Source organism: Panthera uncia, chromosome X, assembly GCF_023721935.1.
Source record: "Panthera uncia isolate 11264 chromosome X, Puncia_PCG_1.0, whole genome shotgun sequence".
Taxonomy (NCBI): Eukaryota; Metazoa; Chordata; class Mammalia; order Carnivora; family Felidae; genus Panthera; species Panthera uncia.
Window position 1 is genome coordinate 49993631 of NC_064817.1, and position 18605 is coordinate 50012235.

At 42.2% G+C, this 18605-nt stretch overlaps 1 protein-coding gene across 1 annotated transcript in view; it reads left to right on the forward strand.

The window, feature by feature from the left end:
- Positions 1-18605, forward strand: part of MSN (moesin) — a 64771-nt gene that overhangs the window by 284 nt on the left and 45882 nt on the right. The window lies entirely within an intron of this gene.

The window sequence follows — 18605 nt, forward strand, 5'->3', positions numbered from 1 at the left end:
GGAGCTTGGCCAGCCAACCGCCCACTCAGAACGCCGAGCCCTCCGCCAAGACCTGGGTTAGGGAGGGGCGAGAATGGAGTCCTGGTCTGGTGCGTCCTCGGGTGTGAGTGGGTGCTGGGCAAGAAGTGTGGACTAGGTGGGACCTGCCTCTTTCTCAGATTACAGTTTCCTCCGTGTGGGATGAGGCAGTAAGGAGGGTTCCTTGGGAGCCCGAGGTCTCTTCTTGCCCCTGATGTGCTATGGGGGCAGGGGAAAGGAACACTTTTCTCCAGTTCATGAATTGGTGCCTTTCTGAGGGGCAAAGCTGCCATGGTCCAGGAGAGGTCAGGGGAACTGAGAAAGAAGGAGGGGGTAGGGAGCTGCAATGGGCTGATCCCCCACCCCCACTCACCTTTCTCATAGCTTCCCCTGGCAGCTCCAGCTGTTTCTCACTAATAGGGGAAGAAAGAGTTGGTGGAAGAGAGAGTTGTGGAGGGACATATCAGAAGCTGTTTGCTTTTACCCAGGATCACTAATACTTAACTGGGCACCAGTCTGAGGAGAGATCTGCTTTACTTCTAGGGTAGAAGACTGGTTTCTTCCTCCTCTCCACCGACAGATCCTTGCCCTTCCCATTGCTTAATGGGTCTCTATCTCCCCCTATCCCCTCCAGACTTTTCTGTGAGGTGTGGATTCTCCCTTGTGGGGCTGCACCTTTCTAAAATGGTGGTAGCTTCTAGGATTTGGTCTCCACCCTGCTGGCTGTTATGAGAAGAGCAGAAGCGTCCTGGGAGTGGGGCCTAGGGAGGCCGGATGCCCAGAAGGGAGGGGTAGGGGAGGGGTGTGCCTGAATAATGAGTCCTGCTTGCTTTTGTGCAAGTCATGCCAAAAAGCTACTAGGGCCCTTTTCTTGTTCGGGAAGGCCTGGTGACCACACTGACAAGCAGCTTGTTGTGCTTACAGACCCCTCTCCTTAGAGGACTGTCTGAGCCTTGTAGAGCTGAGATAGTGACTAGTAGCCTTGAGAAGGGCCAAGGGTCCCTGGAGGAGAGGAGTGGGGTGCCTGATTCTTTGGGTGTATGCTGAATTTGGTTGCCACGTTGCTGTATTCCAGCCTTTCTGTCAAGTCATTCTTGACTTTCCAGAACGCTGTCCATCAAAACCACCAAGTTTTCAACAAGTATGTCCTTTTACCTTCTCTCCTTTAAATTGCTGTGGTGGTTTTATGACACGGGGTTTTCCCACACTTGGCTTCCCTTCCCCAACACACATAAAGTGAGAGAGAATGGTTTTGAAAAGAAAAACATGGAAAAAAAGCCCACTGTCTCTGCCAACACAGAGGATTATAAAGATCCTTTCAGGAGCCTCTTCTTGAGTTTAGCTCTCTGTGGGTGTTTTTACCTAAATAGATGGGTGGATCTCTGGGAACAGACTTTACCCTATGACCTCTCTTCACTAGTGGCATATTTCATAGTCAGTTCTAAGGTAGCTCACCTTTAAATGTAACTCGATGGGCCTAGAAATTGCCTCAGAGTTGCCTTAACCATCCCATCTCAGTCAGAAATGGCAAAGAAGATAGCGTGGTGATCCTTTTCCTGGGCATGGAGAGAGACTGGAGAATGAGCTGTTTGAGGTTCAGGCTAGGGTACTGAAGTTACCTAATACTGAAGGTATTTTTATGCAGATTGACAGAAACTTAAATCAGATTGGAAGAAGAGGGCTGAATTTTGATAGCCTGAAAACTTTGGAGAATTTTCCATGTTGTTCTGTTCAAGTAATGGTCAAATTTAGGAGAAACAACTATATCATACTTATTAAGACCATAGAATCTTGACCTGAAAGGGACCTCTGAGACTGTCTAGTACAACTTTCTCCCCCTCCCCACCCAAATATTTCTTTTTTTAACTAATGAGGATATTAGGCTAACAGAAAGGAACCTACCTAAGGGCACATGGTGACAAAACCAAGATTGGGGTCCAAGGTTTTTGATGCTTATCCCATTGACCCTCTGTTCTGACTCAGTGATTGGGTTCTTGAAATTGAATCCCCTCTCCTGCCCAAAGCAAACTGCCCTCTGTTCTTAGGACTTCCTGGTCCTCAGATAAAAGAAAGTGGATAATTTAGGCAAAGTAACACTGGAATTTGTGTGTTCTCCTGGTGAGAGTTGAGGGTTTCACAAGGTGCCTCCTGTTACTTTTCTCATTCCTCATCACAATTCTGAGGCATCCAGGGACTTACACTAGTTCACTGCATGCCAGCTAGTAACTTTAGTGAAGGGAGAAAATTCCCTGTTTTCTGCTCCTTCTTTACTAGTTAGGCTATTAGGCTATTTCTGGAGTATGACAGATAGGGAAGGGTAATGGAAAAATCAAATCTATTCATTCATATGAACCATGTCTGCAGTCTGTCAAGGCTGGGTTTCATTTTTACAGCCAATTGTCTCCCTTAGCCCAACTTCCGTTAAATCTGTTAAAACATGCTCCTCTGTATCCTCTTTCTTCCAATTCTTGGATTATGCTTCTAGTTGCCAGTTTCCTAAGTCTGCTTTAGCAGCCAGAATGAAGAAGCTTATTAACTTGCTATCTACACTTTCTGCTGATAAGACAGTTGTAAAAACAAAGTATTTCTCCTTCCCTGCCCTCTTTAATTTTTTTTTGGTCACAAAGTCTTTAGGACTCCCTAAAAAGAGATTGTTTTTAATTTTCAAGGTTTTCTTGAGTTTTTGGTTTGTTAGAGTTGAAAAGGCTCTTCACAACTATCAAGTCTAACCCTTCTCATTGTATATATGGGAAAACTGAGACCACAGATAGGGAGGGGCTGACCTAGAATGATGTAGCATGTCAGTAGTAAAGCCAGGACTTGAATCTAGGTCTTGAACCAGTCTTGGTAAAACCTTTTTATTTTGCTGGATTTTTAGCCCTAGCTCAATAGGTCAGGGGAAAGGTGATCAAGTGGTCATTAATGTGACCATCCATGTGAGCAGATATAGAGTCCAGCTTCTTGAAGTATTTGAAGGCTTCTGGATCTGCATTCAGCTAAACTTTAACAGGGACTGTGTGGACTATTTATTCTTCTGCCATTCCTAGCATTGCTTGAGCCACTCGAGTGGCACTAAAATGGTACTTCATGAATAGGAGGCAGAATATCAATTTTTCAACCATTGAACCAGCCCTGCATACAGACTTTAGGGAAAGGAAAGGGATCAGGAATGGAAGTTATACATGAGAGAAGGTGATTCTTTGGATCCTGCATCTCTCCACTTTTTATTTCCCCAGTTTACTCTACCATTTGTGAAAGTGTAGATGATAGAGCAAGAACTATCTTGGGGATTTCCTTTAGACTTCTCCTTGAATAGCTTTCTGGACGGAGAGGGGCTGGTTAGGCAAGAGGATCCTTGAAGGCAACAAATAATCTATACTTAGGCTTGGAGCAGGGAAGGTTGTTCTCTGAGGGGGTTGACAGGTGGTATTGACCACTAGTCTGCTAACTCTCCATTATTCTCTAGCTTCCCATAATAGTAGCTTGTTTTAAGGGTGTTATTTTTACTTTTCCTTCTTTCTGCTCTCAAGAGAATGCTTTACTGGATGCTGAAGGGATATTTAGAGGTCATCTAGTCTATCTCTCTAGCTCCACATCCAATTCTATGGATGAGATAAGATGACAGCTACATTTATTCTGAACTCTGTTCTAATAGTGTTGCTTGGCAACTGTCTGTCTAGGTTCCTTTGTGTCTTCCTGGGAGTCCCCCTTACTTGAATTTTCAGAGTCAAGATCCCCAGAGGGGAGAATATCTGGTTACCAACATGACCATGGTTGGGCCTTTATGGCTAGAAGTTGCTGGAAATTGGCATTATTACAGGTTGGGAACAGTGTGTTTCTGATTTTTCAGAGATACAATTGAATTTATCATGTACATCTTTCCTAATTCACAATCTTTTCTTGCTGCTACCATACCCACTCTTCTGCCCCAAAAGAAAAAAAACAAAAAACAAAAAACAAAAACAGAGTACAAAGATGGTCTCCTTTGGGACAGTTTAGTGGTCAAGTAGAGAGGTGGTCTTATCATGATTGGCTGGCTTTGCTGTTCATCCTTCCCATTTCATGCTTGATAGAGCTGAAAAACTTTTCAATTCCAGGTTCTGATTTGTGTCATAGGAGCAGTCACTTGAAGGGTAGCTCAGGACTCCATTGGTTTGGAAAGTGGCAAGTAACACTAACTGGAGAATTTTTCTTCTCTTTTCATGTAAGAAAAACATCTTCCCTGCACTGGGTGTTGTATGGAAACCAATTTGACAGTAAATTTCATATATTAAAAAATAAAAAAAAAATAAAAAAAAGAATCAAAGTAAAAAAAAAAAAAAAAGAAAAGAAAAACATCTTCCCTGTCCTTAATTAAGTGGTCCAAATGAAGTGAATAGTTAGGCAAGTCCTTTATTCAGTCTCTCAGTCTCTCCAATTTGTCATGAGGGTACTGCATTAGTAATAAATACACTCTAGGGATCTTGATGTCCTTGAGAGCCTTGATGATACAGCTTAAAGCCTCCCATTTATATGTTTTTTTTTCCTTAAGACATTTTTTCCCTCAAAATTTGAGTGCCTTCTTTGTACCAGGCAGTGTGCTAGAATTTTCTGGATGTAAAAAGTTCAGCAGCACTTGCTAAAATGTACTGTTTTGTCCCCTTACACCTCTGGGGGGAATGTGTTTTCCTGGGTACTGAGTTCAGAATGGAGAATTTTTAGCTTGGGAGTTGGTTTGTTTCATTAGTAGCTCTGACAAGAACACTGGTATGAGTGTTCTTGGCTGCTTCTTCTTAAGTCTATGGAGGGAAAAGGACTATGTCCTTCCTTACGGAGGAACAAGAAACCAAATGACACTATATTGTGAAGGCTATGAGTTGACTGAAGAGCCTCAGACAAACACTGAAAATTGTATGGGTTTCCTTCTCACTCTCCAGTAGCATATACTCCCTGTAGTTCTGCTGAAATGCCAGGAAGCTGTTAGGTTATGTTTCAAATGTACTTTTAACCTTATGAGTGTGGTAGTTAGATATTGGTAAACTTTGAGGAACTGGTGGGCATAAACTAACCTCTCAAGATAACTACCACCAGTGAGCTGAGAGCTAGCTGTTGTGGGGTACAACATTTCAAATGCATCTCTATTTAGGATGACCCAGAGCTTCCTCATCCTTAACCTTCACTTCAGCTGATTGTTCTGGATTGTCTGGGTATCTCACAGGAGTGTTTTAAACCACAGAGCAAATGACCTCATCTTAAACTTTTTAGTTCTACCTTTATGTTTTGGATGAGGATAGCAAAGTCCAGAAAAGGGAAGTGATATGAGTGAACTGATAATAAGGCTGGGACTAAACCAAAATTGCCTAGCCCCAGTGTAGAGGAGGAACTTTTGTCTGCCTTCTAAATGGCACTTGGTGCAGGGTACTCAGTGTTTTCTCCCTCTGTGCTGGGGTGATTTGACCATAGTGTTATTATGGTCATGGGAAGAGCAAGTCCTTCTGAATGTGTAGAACTGACCTCAGAGGTTACTTTATTTGGAGATGATTAAGGCTCTGACAGTGCCTTTGGGACTCTGTAGCACTTCCCAGGAAGGTAAATGTTTTTTGCTTTGTCTGCAAAGGGTGGTAGAAAACAGATGCATGTGTGTTGAAGGGAGGTAAAGAAAGGAAACTAGCCACATTTTCCTGCTTGAGATTGGGCCTCAACTGCACTAAGAGTTTTTATGGACCAGAATTCTTTTCTGTACTCATAACTAGAGGAGTTATCCAGCTTGCTCAGGATCACATAAAGTTGGTAATAGTATTGAATGGAGAACTTGGCTTTCTTGATTACCAAGTTAGTGGTCTCTCACTGGACTTGCCTATCTTGGAAGAATGACTCTTTTCACCAAGGGGACACAGACTTCCAGAGAATTGGCTCTGTGGTGATTACATTAACAAGATGGCTGCAGTGGAGTTCCCCTAAATAGCTTCTGCTGTAGCAGATTTCAGTCAGTGGGCGACTCAGTTCTTCTGGGGCACCAGAATGACGTTTCTCTTTTCCTGCCCCCCTTCACCCAAATCCCTGCTTTCACTTTGCCTTTTTAAATTTATGACCTAGCAATAGTACTGCTAGGAATTTACCCAAGGGATACAGGAGTGCTGATGCACAGGAGCACTTGTACCCCAATGTTTATAGCAGCACTTTCAACAATAGTCAGATTATGGAAAGAGACTAAATGTCCATCAACTGACGAAGGGATAAAGAAGATGTGGTTTATATACACAATGGAATACTACTTGGCAATGAGAAAGAATGAAATCTGGCCATTTGCAGCAACATGGATAGAACTGGAAGGTATCATGCTAAGTGAAATAAGTCAGGCAGAGAAAGATACCATATGTTTTCACTCATATGAGGATCCTGAGAATCTTAACAGAAGGTCATGGGGGAGGGGAAGGGGGAAAAAGTTACAGAGAGGGAGGGAGACAAGCCATAAGAGACTCTTAAATACTGAGAACAAACTGAGGGTTGATGGGGGTGGGGGAGAGGGGAAAGTGGGTGATGGGCATTGAAAGGCACCTGTTGGGATGAGCACCGGGTGTTATATGGAAACCAGTTTAACAATAAATTATATTTAATATAAAAAAACTAGAGTGTACTAAATTTAAAAAAAAATAATAAATTTTGAGTTCTTCTCTTTCTGTATCTGACTCAGTCCTCAAGCTTGACCTGTTTCTTGAGATAGGGGAACGTTATGGTATTTTCATTAGTATTTTGGTGGAAGTATTTGCTGTTGTCACAACCATTTGAATTCAGAATAGTCTCTTGGCCTCAACCCTCACTACTCACTTCTAATTGTTGCAGGCCAAACCTGGGGCAGGTGGATAACCGAAACCAAACCAAACCAAACCAAAAGACTTTTAAGGCCTTCATAGAAAGCTAACATAGAGCAGTGGGGAAAAGCACAGACTCTGGAACCAGACTGCTTGGGCTCAAATCCTAGCTCTGTGACCAATTATTTGTATACCCTTGGGCAAGTTACTTAACTTCTGTGTCTCATTTTCTTCAACTGTAAAGTGAAGACAATAATAGTACCCATCTCATAGGGTTGTTTGAGGACTGAATGGGCCAATTTGTGTAAAGTGCTTAGAACTGTGCCTAGCATCTAATAAGTTAGATGCAAATGTCAGTTATTATAACTACTTATGGAACTGAACTACTATATGCCCAACCCTGTGCTAGGTAAAATGGTAAGAAAGAAGGCAGGCAGTTACATTCTCACCATTTATTGAGTGGTTACTAAGTACTCTTTACTATAAGGGATAGAAATAAATGAACTGAGTATATAGTTCCTGCATTTATAGATGTCCCATTTAATTGGAGATTTAGAGCTAACTCACTTAAAAACATTTTAAGAAAAAGAAATACTTCACATGACATTCTCTATAGATTTTGAGAAGAAGGGGGTTTAATGAACAGAACTTTGAAGGAAGTGTACACTTGGGAGCAGTAGCTGTTCTCGGTGGGTGAGTGACATGCTTTTGGTACATGGGCATAAACCCTAGGCCAGTGCTCTCTTGAAAGTGAGTTTGTCTAAAATGAAGGAAGCCTTGAGGTGCTAATTGTTTCAGGGGGAGCCACAAAGTACATGTGAGCATAGACCAAGTTACTCTTTCTAGGGTCAGTGACAGCCAATAATCCTGTCTCAAATGCCAAATGTTCTGAAGGGGTTTGTTGGGGAAGAACTGAACCTTGGGTTTTATATAATTGGGTTAGTTAACTGAAATAAATTTTACTATCTTTGTTGCCCATGTAGGTATGTAAGAGACTTCTTCCTTCACATTTCCATATAAACTAAATCAAGGAATGGAGCTTAGTAATTACTTTTTAGGCCAGCAGCCTACAAACAGCTTTCAGTTTTCCCAATGGCTTTACTATGAGATAGGTATTTGGGAAAGATGGAAATGAGGGGATAATTTTTTAGTGTGTGATTGGAATAGGTTAAGGAGCATGTTATTTTCTGGCTAGGTCCCAGCTGCAGCATTTGGGCCTTAAACTTCAAGGAAAGACTTTTTGGGTGACTTTTAAAGCACAGTTCTTTGTGCCTGATGACAAAACCAGATCTGATGTTCCTTTCAGTGGACTTTTTGTGGCATAAGGTAAGTGTTAACATAACTCCTAGGCCACAGGTATGGTCATTTACCACTGAGCATGCTTAGTAGTAATGTTTTGTCAGGTAGGTCCTATAATTGGTGACTTTAATTTTTTTAACATTTATTCATTTTTGAGGGACATAGAGAGACAGAGCATGAGTGGGGGGAGGGGAGGAGAGTGAGGGAGACACAGAATCAGAAGTAGGCTTCAGCCTCTGAGCTGTCAGCACAGAGCCTGACTTGGGGTTCGAAACCATGAACTGTGAGATCATGACCTGAGCTGAAGCCGGATGCTCAACTGACTGAACCACCCAGGCGCCCCTATAACTGGTGACTTTAAAGGCCAAATATTCTTTCTGTGTTTGGTGACCCTTCTACTTTGTGAGAATTTGGTATTTTGTGTGGCAGAGTATCAAGCAGGTCCTAGTGATAGAGAAAAATTGAGGTGTGGGCATTTGGTCTCACAAAACAAGGAATAATCCAATAATACATTCTTGGATATGTATTTGGGAGGTGACAGGGGTCAGGGCCTAGTAGGGGGAACAATGAATACCTATCAGGCTTGGTCAGCATTTCCTTCCCTCTCTTTTAGTCTGGGACTCTCTTAAATAACTGGGAAGGATCAGGCTTTATTTTTCCCCAGTGTAGTGTGTTTAAATAAGATTCCTGATTTTGCTGTCTTGGTCTAATCTGCCCCCTACCACTCCCTGCCACACTCCCCAACTCCTTGTCCTTTTTCAGACATCTCAGCCTGCAAGTTGGATGAAGTACACCAAGATGTTCTTACCTGTTGTAATCTTTGACTGTGGTTGACTATTCTGTGGAATGAAGGTGTAGGGTAGGGGTCAAGGTAATAGCCAATTTGAGTGTCATCAGTTAAGTTGTACAAATCTTTGCTGTCTTCAAGGGTTTTAAATGAGCAAAACTCCTCTCCAAACATCCTTGCTGATCTCTTGGGAGATTAATAACTCAGAAATTCCCTTGCTGAGAACAAAAGCCACTTAGCCTGTTTGCCTTTGAAATTTTCTTTCTTCTAACATGAAACTATCAGCAATATCAGAAATATGTAACCAGAGTAGATCAAATCTGTCTTCCCCAGGTTTCTTACTCCTTCTGGAACCTGGGCGATGGTATGTCTAGCATATGCTTAGTGAGAACATCTGACATTTTTCTTCAGAATTACGCTATACCTCTCTGCTGGTACTTGGAGAGCTGTTCCAGCAGAGCCTGCGTTGGGCCTGGGGAAAATGTCTTTTGGTTGTCTTTCTGTCTGCCATAGCCTGGGCATTTTCCTAAGGTTGGAAGTTTGTCTCCTGGCCTTAGGCCAGTTGCCAGAGGAAACCAATGACTAAAAGCTTCCTCCCTCTGACGTCAGCTTTGGGAACCTTTCCTGATGATTCCCTACCAGTCAAGTATGCCTTATTTGGCTATTTTCTCCCCCCTCAAATGCCCTTTACCACCTCAACTAGTTCCCTGTTCTTCTTTTGGTACAGGGAACACATTTCTCAAGTTTATATAGTGCTACCTGCAAATTTTTCTTTTTTCCTAGTAGAGGGCTTGCTTAGAACAGGTGGTGAGGCTCTTTGATAGAGGTAGGGGAGAAGTGGGAGAGGAGAGAGAAAGATGCAAATGCTCTGGAATTAACATAATTTCTCCATCCTTCTTTCATTTCTCCCCCTTCTTTCTTTTTTTTTTAAGTTTTTAAATGTTTATTTATTTATTTTTGAGAGATACAGAGACAGAATGCGAGTGGGTTAGGGACAGAGAGAGAGGGAGACCAGAATCTGAAGCAGGCTCCAGGCTCCAAGCTGTCAGCACAGAGCCCGATGCGGGGCTTGAACTCACGAGTTATGAGATCATAACCTGAGCCGAAGTTGGATGCTCAGCCAACTGAGCCACCCAGGCGCCCCACTCTCCCCCTTCTCTCTTATCTCTCCTTGTCCTCTTGACTCAGCCTGGCCACCCCCCCCTAGCTTCTTACTTAGATCTCTGATAACCTAGGGGTACTCTTGCTTGACCTAAAAAGGCTCAGAGTGTGGGGGTGGGCAAGGTGGTGCTGGGGCTTTCAACATCTTAAACTATTCCTTTGGAGTAAGTAAAACACTCCAGTTGGTAAATTCTTTGTGTGTGCCTTTTGTACGCCTAAACTTCTCACTTGGCTTTCCTGAATGGAATTGGTCCAATGTCTGTCTGCTTCCAATCCTCAGTCCTGAGCTGTCTAGCCCTAGGTTAGAAGAGCTGAGCTTTTTGACATTTAAAGCTTGAAGCACCTGTCTGGATGTTTTTTTTTTTTCCTAATGCATTTTAATAGAAATGATGCAATGAAAAGAATAATGTACTTAATCAGGATATCTGGTTATTTAGTCTCTGCCTGTGTGACCTTGGGCAAGTAATTTCTATGGGCCTTAACTTTGATATCTATAAAATGAGAACATTGGCTTTTTCTGTTATTATGATTTTTTTATTCCTATTCTTTAAGAAGATAGTAAGGGCTTCTTAGAAAGAGTGTAACAGAACAGAGAGTAGCAACTATTTGGAGAAGTTACCCTTTCTTTGCAACGGCATTGGGAACATTGTTTATCCCCCCAGCTATCCATGTATAATTAGCCCTCTTTATTTCAGTGAGTTCTTCTTAGAGATATTGGATCCACCTAACACAGAGATCACTGTGGGCATCCTGGCTTGGAGAGACAACTGTTGACTGAGTGCCTTGGGTGGGGCCTTGGAGTCCAGCCTGCAAACCACAATTGCTGGTTATTTTGGGTCATTGGTGACTACAGGAAGAATAGAAGACCCTGAATTGGTCATTGTTCAAGCAGGGAAGGGGAAGACTAAGAAATAAACCAAAACTGAATGCGAATGAGATTTGACTTCCTTTACCACCTTCCTCTACAACTTAGCTACCTTAAGCCTGTGAAGTTGCTTTTGGCCAAGTCTTAAATTGCTAATGTCCCCTTCCTCTTCCTCTGTTTGAGTCACTGATGTCTATGTTGCTCTTGGATGGGGAGAGCTAGGTGATGTGGGCTTGGAATAAAGGGGAGGAATTTCCAGTGAGAAAGATTGCCACATGCCTAGTGTTAAGCCTTCAACTGATTTTGCATTTTGTGAATATGGCTTCCTTTGGTGTTAGACCTGCAGATCAAAGGAGAGTGATTTCTGAATTTCCTGTCAAGGCCTAATAGGGTGATGGGGGCACAAGCAGGTTTCTAGAAATGATGTACTCTTGGCTGGATCTGTTTTCACGCATCTTCTTCTTCCTCTTTACATTGTGTACACAATTGACATTGTGTAGTTCTACTTGTGAATCAAGGATCCCAGGCTGTATTTCAGCCACCTAGGAGTTGGCCATGAGTTTGATCTTCAACTGCCCTGAGCCCTCTTGAGGGAGGGCATGATATAAGTATTCTTAGTATCTGTCTTCCTTCCTTTGGGAACAAGTTCTTATGGCAGTTTAACCAGAGAAGGCTTAGTTGGGTAGAGCTGGGCAGTGCTTTTGGGTAGAAGATTCTTCCCCAACATTGGGCTAGAATAGCCTCCGGGCCATGTAAGAACTTGCTGCTGGGTGCAGACACCTTGCTGGCAGTCTTTCCCTCCTATGGGCCTCGCATGTGTTATTAAGGATTCCAGCTGAAGGTGGTATATTAGAATGACTGTTGGTGAGGGAGGGTAAGTAAGCAAGTGGATGAGTGAAAAGGGGAGAAGGAAAGAAGAGTAGTAGTTATTTTTGTATTTCCCCTTTTTATAAAACCCAACATGGCATCATATGGCAAAGTTTAGTAAATAGAGGGAGAAATCTTTCATAAATCCACCATTTTAATAGAGCAATTATTATTTATGTATATTTCTTGTCATAGCTCATATGTGTATTATAATTTTCCATTGTGCATAGTGTACATAGTGTACTACATAGTAATAGTGTACTACTTCTTTTTTAAAAAAATAATGTGTATTTATTTATTTTTGAGAGAGTGAGAGAGAGAGAGTAAGTGGGAGGGGCAAGGAGAGAGAGGGAGAGAGAGAATCTCAAGCAGGCTCTGCACTGTCAGCACGGAGCCTGATGTGGGGCTCGAACTCACAAACCGTGAGATCATGACCTGAGCCAAAACCAAGAGTCAGACACTTAACTGACTGAGCCACCCAGGTGCCCCCAAAAAAGTCCTAGTTCTTTATCCTTACTTAATATATCACTAAATCTTAGGTAGATGCTTTTTAGTTTTTAAAATGAACACTTTAATGGCTTTATAAAATTCCATCCAATGGCTGTGCCATAATTTACCATTAACCTTTTGAGAGTCATTTAGATTACTCCCAGCATTTGCCAGTATTTATAACACTGCAGTAAATATGAAGAGGAGAAAATCTAAACTCCTTAGCATGGTATATAGAGAGAGCCCTTTGATACCTGGCTTCTAGCTCACTTTCCAGACATAGCTCCCCACATGTATGCTATACTGTGGCTTTGTGGGATCAAAGTTTTCCAAGTAAACCATACCTTTTATATCTTTCAGCTCTAGCATGTCTTTTCTTTCAGTTTGAAATGTCAAGGGTGTCTTTTTCACCTCTCCCCACTCCATGTTACCTCCACTGGAAACTTTCTTTAATACTCCTAGGTAGTATTAGTTGCACCATCTTCTATGTGCTGACTGTACTTCACTCATAGGAATTTCTGTTATGATACTTACCACGTGATGTTGCAACTGTCTGGGCTCCAAGACTTTCTCCTTCATTAGACTTGTTGTCTTGAAAGTTTATAATCCCCTTTGCTTCAAGAAGGGTCTCTTGTTCAGGCAGACGTGGTTAAGGATGGGTAGGTCTTTGAAGAATGCATAGTCAGTGACAGACATGGAGGGGGAAAAGCAGCAGTAATGTATGCAAGGGATTCAACAGTGTTGGATTAGCACCTGGTGGGATATACTAGGTGCTAGTAATAGAGAAAATATACTTTGGAGTAGGAAAAGGGGCATTAGCACCTGTAGGGATAAGAGGCCCCTGAGAGAGAGTCTTGTTGGTCTTGGCCCACCAGTGTAAGCTTCTTAAATCATTTCAGGTATCAGTTTCCTATCTGTAGTATGGAAAGAATGATAACACCCTACTTCTTAGGGTTATGGTAAACATTCAGGCGCTAATGCATCTGGAAGTCCTCTGAGAGGTATGGAGCACAAAAGAGGGAGGGTAGGCCCAGGACTCTCCAGAATTTTCTAGTTGTTCTATTAAAGTTCTTTCCTATGTGTGTTTCCTATTAAGCCTGTAAGCCCAGAATGCCAGATGCTATAGTTTCCCTGAGCAAGTCCCACAGCTTGGTGTTTTAGTGGAAGGTATGCAGGTAAGTCCCATCTCCCTACTCACCTGAGCAGCATTGCTCCAGGTAGCCTTCTTACAGCCTTCCTCAAGAATGGCCCCAAATGGCTAGAAAGGGAGGTGGCACCTTCCCCTCCCAGCTATTTAGCATCAAATGAATGGTACTACAGTAGAGGGTTTCCTAACAACCCTTCAGCTAGAAGCAGAAGTATTTATTTATTTATTTATTTATTTATTTAAAAGTTTATGCATTTATTTTTGAGAGAGAGAAAGCACAAGTAGGGGAGAGGTGGAGAGAGAAAATCCCAAACAGGCTCTGTGCTGTTAGTGAGGAAGTCCATCACAGGGCTCAAACTCATGAACCATAAGATCATGACCTGAGGGAGATCATAACCTGAGCTGAAATCAAGAGTAGGACATTTGGCCGACTCAGCCACCCAGGCACCTTGGGAGGTGGAAGTATTTATATAAACTGCAGTGAAACTGGGTATCTTTCAGGCCTTGTGGTTAGAAGGACAAGCCTGCCATGGTTAGAAGGACAGGTCTCTGTGTCTGTCACTGACTATATGTTCTTTAGAGACTTGCCCATCCCACCTGTCTTGGGCAATTAGCTCATGGGGAACCATGAACCATGGCCAGATTTAAAGTCTTTGGATGGATATTTTCCTTCATCTAGTGTGCTTTTTGTTTTCTCCCCATACCACAATGGCTTCTTGATGCTGTCCTGGCCATTTGAAAACCCCTAAGCCACCCCAGGATTTTATGTTTTATAAGGGAAGCAAATGGTATGAATCTATGGAATATCCATTAACTATAAAACACAACAAGGAGAATGGACTTGCTCAAGATCCCATAATGAGTCAGGGACAGAATCAAGTCTTAAAGCCATGACTCTCAGGAATATGTTCTCTCCATCCTATCAGCCTATCCCACTAGGAATGTAAACTTCATGAGGACAGGGAAAGTTTCCCACTACTCATTATATCCCCAGTACCTAGCACAGTATCTAACATAGAGGAGGTACTCAACAAATATATGTTGAATAGATACAGTAATAGCTACTGTTTTCAAGTTGTATTGTCTTTCATAGACTTCTTTAGCTAAGTCTACTGGAAAGCCAAACAAAATTCCAGTGGCCCACTGTAAATTAGCTAATGTAGACCCAGCTGGACCCTGGCAGAATGGAGCTGTGTAGTACCAAGGAATGGGGAGGAGTTGTCCCTCTTGTGTACCTTGGAGAGTTTGTTTACCTGTGAGTGGCCAGCTTGTTCACAGCCAATTTCCACTCCCTTTTTCCATGTCTTCACACAATGTAGTAGCATTCACACAAAGGGAGAATATTTGAATCAAAATTTTTAGTGAATTATAACAGGCATTTCTATCTGCCTTTGTGAAGCAACTCACACTTTGGCCATAGAGTACATATTTGAAGCATTACCCAGTTTTTAAATTTATTTTTTTATGTGTGCTGGTAACACAGGTAGGGCTACATGGTGCAATCTAATCCTGAGAGGTATGTGCTCCTGAGGTTTAGGAATTGAGTTGACTCCTATGCTCAGGGATGGGCATGGCCAGGCACAGATCAGGGAGGACAGCAGGGAATCATGTTTGGGAACTCAGCAGCTGTGTTCTTCTACTGTTGCCACTGTTGCCACCACCACTGCCACCGCCATCATCCAAGCTGCTTTAGGGCCCAGAGATGCATATCTTTGCAGATTTGGGCAAGTGTTAATCAAGGTAGGCTATGTTGGGAAACAAGAGAAGGTCTTTTTTCTACACATTCCCAAGAATGATGTGTGACCAGTATTTTGGAAGTATAGATTGAAGCCTACTAGATAGAGTTGGGTGCTCCAAAATAGTTAAGCACCTCTGAAGGTCATCTTGTTTTTAAATGCCTTCTCTATCTGTTTCTATACTGCTGAGTTAGACAACATATAGGGTATATTAACAGTCTGTGCTGTTTGGTAGGGCAGGCTTAAAGAAAGATTAATTTATTTTACAATTTGTGATTTGTTTTCTTCATTATGAAACTGACATATTTGCTGTAAGAAATGAAACAGTACTGAAAAATATAAAATTTTATGTCTTCTGCCCCTGACTATTCTTCAGAGAGAACCACCATTTACCAGTTATATTAACTTAGACTCCGTTATAAGTACATTTATACACATATATTTTCTTTTATTTCTCTAAAAAACATTTAATGTTTATTTTTGAGACAGAGAGAGGGAGACAGAGTGTGGGTGGGGGAGGGGCAGAGAGAGAGGGAGACAGAATCCAAAGCAGGCTTCAGGTTCCCAGCTGTCAGCACAGAGCCTGATGTGGGGCTGGAACTCATGAACTGTGAGGTCATGACCTAAGCTGAAGTCGGATGCTTAACTGTCTGAGCCACCCAGGTGCCCCTACACATATAATTTTAAACACACACATAAAACAAATCCATACTGTTCTGCACCTTTTTTTTAACTTATTTTGTGATGACCATCTTCTCATGTCAAATCAGATTTTAATGTCTGTATGGGCTCATTAATAAGCAAGTTATCAAATGGGTGGAACACTTAAAATCTATACAAATGAAAAGGGCCCATATTCTTTTTTGAGTGGAAAATAAAGAAGACATTGTAAGTATTTGCCTTCCTGAGAGAGAAAGGCTTTATGCAGAAGGTGGGAATTGTGGACCCTTTTGTTAGCATGAAGGAAAACTATTTCCTTCATGAAGCATGAAGGGAAAACTATTTCCCTTTTCAAGTCCCACATCTAGAGATTGCTATTATTTCACCAGTGTCTAAATGATGTCAGTGGGATGATTGGCAGTAGGTAAACCACTTTCCTTTGCTTAATATGGACACTTCTCTCTCCTGTGGTTTTGCCAGTTTGGGATAGCTTGATTCCAAACTGAGAGCCCTGTTCACCAGAAGACCTCTGCTACCATAGATGTTTGAGGTTAAGGAAAGAAGCTGGTGTGTGCGTGCATGTGTGTGTGTGTGTGTGTGTGTGTGTGTGTGTATGTGTGTTTGTGTTGGTGGTAGTGATGGGCATAGGCTTTTCCAGGCTTCTCCAGAGACGAGCAGTGAAGCTGGATTAGAATCCTCATCCACTATCCATACATATCAGGGATCTTGTCCAGGTGACAGGAAAGTAGATTTTTTTAGACTACTCAGCTGTAATTAAGCCATCCAGTTAAAGAGTTGAGGAGGATAGTGATTTGTGAAATACAAACAAATATACAATATATTTTGAAAAAAAATATCTAGCTTCTCCTGGTCTTAGAAACTTGCTAGCTTGAAGATATTGATCATGTTGAAAGGAACCAGGTCCAATGAAGACAAGTAGAATTACCAGAAATGGAGGATTTCTTCTGCCCACTCATGGCATGCCCCTCTCTTCTTGTGTCTCTTAGTTCCCAGACTTTCACAGTGGATGGGACAGAGCTTCTGCTTACTCAGTCTTTAATCCTGGAGCCTCTGCCACCAGAGATTGACCTTGATTGGGCCAGGCCTATAGGCCACTGCAGGCATTATTGCCTTCCTCTTTAGACAAACAGGAAACTGCCTGCAGATTATAAGTAATTGGAGCTTTTTGAATCTTGTAGGGCAAGGAGAGCAAGGCTCTGAGATCAGACTCCAAAAAAGGAAGGGGAATTACATTTTGGGATACTTTAGTCTTTGGGCTGCTTGAATCCAAAGTATCTCCAGGCACTTATTTAGGCCAAGTTTTCCGGAAGAACTATGTTTTAGCATATTGGCTGTGTGACCTTATGGGAAGTCCTTTAACCTCCCTGAGCCTCCTGTTCTTCACTGGTAAAGTGAAGATGATAACGCTAGCCTGAGTTGGTGGGAAACTTGGATAAGATAACACTGAAAAATCCTCAAATGTGAGTTCTGTGGAAAATGAACATACAGGCTTCAGGTGCTCAGAGAAGCTTAAGTCATGTTTTAACAGCCTCTGTCAATAAAGGCAGTAGAATGTGCCAGTGGATAAAAGACTTTCACTTCATCATTAAGAATGGTTATGATCCTGGGCACCTGGGTGGCTCAGTCTGTTGAGTGTCTGACTCGTGGTTTCAGCTTGGGTCATGATTTCACAGTTTGTGAATTCTAGCCCCACATCGGGCTCCACAATGCTGGTGTGGAGCCTGCTTGGGATTCTCTCTCTCTCCCTCTCTCTCTGCCCCTCGTGTGTGCTTTCTCTCTCTTTCTCTTAAGAATAAACAAATAAACTTAAAAAAAAAGAATGGTTATGTTCCTTAAAAGGATAAGCCTCAGGGGTGCCTGAGTGGCTCAGTTGGTTAGGTGTCCAACTTCAGCTCAGGTCATGATCTCATGGTTTGTGGGTTTGAGCCCCGCATTGGGCTCTGTGCTGACAGCTCAGAGCCTGGAGCCTGCTTCGGGTTCTGTGTCTTCCTCTCTCTCTGCCCCTCCCCCACTCCCACTTTGTCTCACTCTGTCTCTCAAAAATAAATAAATGTAATAATTTTTTTTTAAATGATAAGCCTCAGTTATTAGGAAAAGTTCACTTCTGTGGAATAGCTCATTTATAGACCATTTGGGATCAGTGATGCATTGCCATATAGTTAGCTCTCAACTATCCATAACAACAGTTTCTTCTTCCAGTTACCTGTGTACTGCCTTTCCTAAGCCATCTGAGCCCAGGGAATGCAAATTATCTTGGCTCTTCTGACAGCCCAAACAAGAATAATTAGGGACATATTTTCTAAAAAAAAATTCCCAGACATAAAGTGGTTAGAGTGCTACTGCTGAGTTATCCATAAGGTATTACTCTTATGTTGATGTGGATAACTGACCTTAACTATAAGGAAAACTGAACTTTGGCTTTTGGAGCAAGGAAATAAATAGGCTTCTACTTCCCTGGTCAGAAAAGATGGTCAGTACCATCTTTTCAAGCTGTGAACTCAGGTAGTGGTGACAAATTTATGAGACTGGGATTGAAAGGGAGTCAAGCCTTCAAAGAGTGGAGGGAGGAGAGACCACGTATGAGATCATCCTACATAGACTGTTATTCTAACGGAGGGTTTGACAAGTTATCCCTCCCCCAACGTACTGGGATTTAGCCTTTGTTAGGAAGAGCCAAGACTAAAGAAATATTAAAAGAGCTCTTAGAGACCCCTCTAGGCAATTTCCCCTGGAGCTTCTAAGCTGTTGAGAAGCCCAGAAAATG